Below are 6,461 nucleotides of genomic sequence, written 5' to 3' on the forward strand. Positions count from 1 at the left end.
ACACTAGGATAAGTATATAAAAACGTATACATTCAAATATTGTACTCCTATTTGCTAATTTAATTAATAAATTAATTAATTTGGGGTTTCTTGGTTCATAAATGTGTTTAATGCTGTACAGAAACATCCTGTAATAATTTCCAAATTCTTCTTTTTGGTCATCTAACCAGATGCAGTGAAGAAATTTTCAGTTCATTTTATGTATTTTACACAAAAACATCTATCATAGACTTTTATAAACACATCATATATATATGTGTTTATGTGTTTATGTATGAGCTTCGTTTATTTTTATTTGTAAATGTATGTATGTACAATACATGTATGTACAATACTATATAGTAAATGATCTACAAACTGTACATTATTATTAGTATTAGAGATGTTGAACCACGGCATAGGTCCCAGACTGTATCTCTACCTTAACTTTATTCATCTTTACTGCACCGCCCGGCGCTCACCTTTACATAAGTGACCCAAATCGAGCGCGCCCTCACGGGAACCGCGCGGCAACGAGTGAAACCGCCCAGAAAGGATTGGAGAATATTTATCAAAATACGGAAACGGTATTAACAATAAAGTGGCGTTAAAAACAGTAATCGAAAGACACGTTTCAGAGAAAGAAACTAAAACTAAAGAAGTTGGGTTTTATTCGCTGAATCCTCCTCAACAAGTGAAGAAGAAGATGCTAGCTAGCAAGAGGATTTGCCGGCTAGCGGTAAGTTCAGCAGCTTGTTGTTGTTGTTGTTGTTGTTTAACGTAATGTGTTGTCTGCCTTTGTTGTATCTCCGTTGAGTGTGTATGAGGTGTCCCTTTTGCTTTTTTAAACGATTTAATCCGGGTTCAGTTTGATAGGCTAACTGAAGTCAAACTTTTCCTAGTAAGCTCCGGTTTTCTACGCATCTTTTATGTCTTGGAGGTTTTGTTTGTTTGTTTGTTTGTTTGTTTTTTAAAAACTTATTAAAGTAACAAACAGTCACCATCAATGGATGTGGATGCTAAAGTATACCCAATAATAAATTCGTCCAAACAGCATATATTGACAGAAAGGTGACATAAAGGAATAAAAACAAAATCGCAAAACAAACGAAAAAACAAATAACCAAAACAAAATGAAACAAAAAAACATCTTAAATATAGGTTAACTTAAAGGGGGGTTAATTTAGATATAAAGCAAGTAACGTTAGTTTAGAGATTCTTAAGGCACTTCTCTTTTCCAGTTGTCTTAAGAATGTAAAGAAAATCTTCAAGTAATTCATGAATGCCACAGAGCTTTGGTTTGTTACTGCCATAACATTGTTACACTTGGTGTCAACAGTGTATTGGACAGCACAGTGTTGTTGGTGTGGCCAAAATATATACAGTATTTGAAGTTTCTGGCAGGCATAGTGAAATGGGTGTATCAGTTTAGGTGAGAGTCAATTTTCGACGTTGAGGGCTGAAACTAATTTTCTTCATTGACCCAATAATTGCTAGATTTCTATGTTCGATGTTTGGAGACACAATGACATCCACTAGCTACAAATAACTAGTTAAACCTACTACAAGGAGTATTTAACTGCTTATGAAATGGTCTTCATTTAATACTGACGCCTCTATAATGACGTACCTAAACAAACAAGACCATCAGTGAGAAGGGTATTTCTATAGAGTTATTCTTAATGCTTGCCATCGGGTCACATTCAGTCGGATTCCCTTTCAAATCAGAAAAGTCGGTGGCATCATTACCGCTTTCATCCACAGGGGCCGCCAGAATCCACAAAACAGAAGTTCTTCTAGCAGCTTTAAATAACTTATATATTATAGCCCTCCTGGCTATGTTGGTTGTTTTTCAGAAGACTAAACAATTGACAACAAAAAAGTCAAATTTGAAAAGAATTGTTCATCTGCTGTCCTCCAGGAAGGAAGCAAGCTACAGACTTTTCAGAGCCACTTTTCAAGCTCACAGGGAATGTGTATTTATTCATCTCATCAAAAGATAGCTTTTGTGGAGTATTCCTTTAAGGCCAGTGTGAATTTGGGGAAATGATGCATTTCATTACTGTTTGCTTACATTTTGCAAACTTAAACCCCAATCATTTGTGGAGGATTACATTTTTACAGCTGGTTTTTTTTTTGTTTTTTTTTAATTGAATTGGCCTGACAGGTGAATTTTTTGAAGCAAATGTAAACAGTTTAACATTCAATCACTACCTTTGTGACAGTTTCAGGCCCAGGCTTTTGTTATATCTTTCAGCTCTATTTATGTGGCTGGACGTGGCCTGTACTTAAGAGGGCACATGCTGTGTCTCACGTTTCACAAACAACATTTAATGCACAGAAGTACCGTTTAAAGAAAGAGTTGACACTTCTTCTCATTGCTATTTCTGTGTGCTTTTATCTGATGGTTGTATCTTAACATCTGCTGGGATTATTCCCATTTTATTAATTTCGGTTTGTTGTAGCGGTTACCAGAAAATGCTGGTATTACTTTTCTTTTTTCTGTTTGTTGTACTTTGTAGCAGGGTATCATATCTTTGGTCACTATACCATATTTTGACTTCTTGAAGTGGTCCTGCTTCTTTGTTTTAGCATGGATGGATGAGATTTAAGACATTTTGTATACAGTTTAATCAGTTGAGTTGAGTTGCAGCAAGAGCTCTTAACCTACATCAATATAAATAAGAGAGAGGGGAGGGTGTAAGACCTTATCAGAGACAAACACATGTTTATTGATGGTGACAAAAACTTTGTTTGAATTGTTTTATGCATATGGAAACCCCCACCCAAACACGTAAAGCAAACATCTGTCTCCTCAAGGCGTGTCACCAGTGCTTTGATCGCTGTGGTGTGTTCATCCTGTCACCATGAAGGGATGAGTGTCATTGTCATTTAACACACCCCCTCAGAGAGAAACACAGCAGCGTATATCCTCAATATTCATATGTGCAACCACACATACACATGCACACACAGCAACCATGATACCAGCATCAACTCTGTCAGTTTGTGGCATCTTGGCATTTTGTCCATTCCATCAACATCTGGCATCAAAATTATGCCAAACAAGGAGTTGTTAAGAACATCCCAACTTCCCCCGTAGTGTCATGTATGTTTGTTTGAAGTATACTTTGTCAACTTGATGAGTGAGTCTTTGCAACATGTTAACCTTGGCGTTAAGGAGGGCAAGGAGAAACATGCCAGATGCAGAACAACTGCTCATTGCCACTCAGTAATGATGCAGAGAAAAATGTAACCAGGTGAACTATTTATAGAGGAGGTGCAGAAAGGACTTTCAAATTCTGTCTGTTATCTGTGAGCCCACTTTGATGTTTTTGTCATCCCACATCAACATCATTCTGTTTTTATCCTCAGGTTTCCTTTTGGTCTTTGCTTGAGGTAGAGGTTACCGAGGCTATAACTCTGCAGAATGCTGCCTCTGAGTTTTTTTAGTAGTCTAATGTTCTTGATGACTGCTGGTGCCACAAATGGAAAGATTGCTTTTACTTGTTAGCGGAGCAAAGAAAAGAGGGCTGTTTTGCTTTTAGATTTGACAAATTTTGACTAATAATTTGTATTTTGTTCTGATGTTTTCAATTCTGCTTCATTCTCCTTCTCTTAGCTTCTTACTAGAATTGAATATAGAAAGGCATCAGTATCCTTTTACCATCAGTAAAAAGTGAGTGTTCATTCCGACAGGCAAAAGGACCTTTACATGACATATTATAAGTGAAATTAAATTATGTATACAACAGCTGAATAAACTGTAAACTCAAAACATTTTCTTATTGTGACAGTAGTGAAAGGAGAAACTTAAAGGTTTTAGTGTATAGGATTTAGTGCCATCTAGCAGTGTAGTTATAGATCGCAACTCAATGTTTCACCCTCCAAGCGTGAGGGAGAAACTGCAGTGGCTGTGAAAAGTGCAAAAACATGCAAATGGTCCCATCTAGAGCCAGTGTTTGGTTTGTCCCTTCTGGAACATGGTAGCCTCCACATAAGCTGACCGTGGCGTCTGTAGATATGAACGGCTCATTCTAAGGTAACAAAAACATAACACTTCTTATATTCAGGTTATTATACACTCATGAAAACATACCTATGAATATTGGATTCCATTTCCATAGTCAAACCCATGGTGCTCTACCAGGTGAGCTACCACAGCGCCCCTATTGGGGAGTAGTCTGTAGTTTTTTACATCCATTGGTTGAATTCAAGCTTCACAAGAATGTTATTGACTTAATTTCCCCCTCATGACAATTTAGCATTGCATATGCATATGCATCATCGATTATCTTACAGTATCTCCTACTGCTGACATTGCTTCTCTGCCTAGCTGCTCAACTAACTTTTATGATTACGAGTACATGAGCGTGAGTGCCGGACCCGGAGATACTTGCATTGTATTGGTGCATCCCAAAAGAAAACAGAAGGATTCAAGGGCACCATGGTAGCTTTCCTGGTTGAGCGTGCGCCACCCTGTGGCCCTGTGCCGCATGTCATCTCTCTCTCTCTCTCTCTCTCTCTCTCTCTCTCTCTCTCTCTCTCTCTCTCTCTCTCTCTCGCTCGCTCTCTCTCTCTCTCGGTCTCTCCCCACTTTTCTGTCTCTCTTCAGCTGTTGCTTTTAGATAAAGGCATACAAATCCTGGAAATAATAATAAAGAAAACATGCTAAGAAAACAATTCTTTGTTTCAGGAGATTATACACTAATGAAAACATAATTATGAAAATTATATTAAATTTCTGCTACTGATTCCCCAAAATCCTACACACTGGTCCTTCAAGAAAATATAAGTATTGGATCGGATGCGGTATTGGAAATAACCAATATTAAAGGTCCAAAAAACTTGATCAGGATACCTCTACTTGTGATGTCTGGAAGTAGTACGTTAAAAGAATTTGGACTTACTGTTGGAGACATTTTGCCGGTCATTTGGCTTCATTAGTTCATAAAGACCATATTTACCCCAGTTGGTTCTTGAAATGGTTTTTGATAACAAAAATGCACATGAAAAACTAGTTTGTGAACTCTGTGGTATCAGAACTTGTACCTCTGAGTTTTAGGTGTACTGGTGAACATAGTACCATTGTAGCAGTGCTGCAAAATGCCCACTAGAGAGCGCTATTGATACTGGATTGAATTGCACTGTTGTGATTCAATATAGTCCTAGCCTCTCAAGATGACAGTTGTGGTAACTCAGCACTGTTTTACTGTATATTCAGATCTTGTTTTGTTCCGTGATTAAAACATTTTGTTCTTGATATAGAGCGGATATGTTTTACTTATTGGGTGATCAAATAAGAAAGGTAGAGAAGCAATAACGTAGATTGCATTATAACTGTGTATGAGCAATGAATTAGAAATTGTAAAACATACTCGCACAACCTGTTATTTTATGAAGTTTTATTACTTAAACTGACTTCCATTATGTGGGAGGAAAATGCTAATCAAATGGGTGAAAACCACTTTAACCACACCGATATAGATGATGTTTAAAAAGATATTAAAGATATGTGACATTGTCAAGCAGAGTGGAAGGAAGGGAAAATCAGTCTGAAAAGAGACTTAAGGGACAATTTGAAGGGAAGAGTGGGACAGATGCAATTTAGGAGGTCAGTAGAACAATTTAAACATGTCTTTTCCTAAAGGGGATACAACACATTATTAGTTGATTATACTGTATAAGATTAAGCTTATTAGATTGTAGCAAAAGAGTCATGCCAGCAGTCATGTTTTTATGTTCATGTTAGTGGCCCTAACCAGTTTCATCATTATTTCATTTCCCTGATGAAAATAATCAAAGTGTTTTCCAAGTTACCAATATGATATTCTGCAGCTGAGTTGCTAAACACAGATACTATGTAGGTTACGATCATTTAAACCATATATGCAAGCATCCTACATTCTCACTTCAGTAAGTGTGCCACAGCGTCTACACAGGGACAAAACCCTGAGCTCCCAAAGAGCAGAGCTCTGTGTGACTGAAGCGACGACTGTTCGTCTTGCTCTCTGAACTCGGGTGCTTCACCTTCAACTACAGCGTAAGAGGAAAAGGAGGGAGGGAGGAGAGAACGGGGGAAAACGTGCCACATTATAAGAGGAAGTTCATCCTCTGATAAACACATAGCTACACATCCCACTGGACCCACTGTCTGAGATGGCAGTCGGTGCTAAATGTGAGGTTGTCTGAGCTGCACCACTACAAGGGGAGAAACCGCATGGAATTCATGTTTTGTCCCTAGGTTGTTCGTTTGAGAGCTTTAGAGGATTTTAATGTGCCTCTCTGTACCTCCACAGTTTCCATTCAAGGGGCTCTCCAGACGCAGTGCAGCTCTTCACAGAAGACATGCATAATCATGGTAGAGGGGAGGGGATGAAACAAAGAAGAGATGTGTAAAGCATCATATACATATGGCACTTTATATTGTACCCCTTTCAGGTATTCTTATGGGTGTTTTGGTTTAAGGTTTGATTTTTTGC

This window comes from Dicentrarchus labrax, unplaced genomic scaffold, assembly GCF_905237075.1.
Source record: "Dicentrarchus labrax unplaced genomic scaffold, dlabrax2021, whole genome shotgun sequence".
Classification (NCBI taxonomy): Eukaryota; Metazoa; Chordata; class Actinopteri; family Moronidae; genus Dicentrarchus; species Dicentrarchus labrax.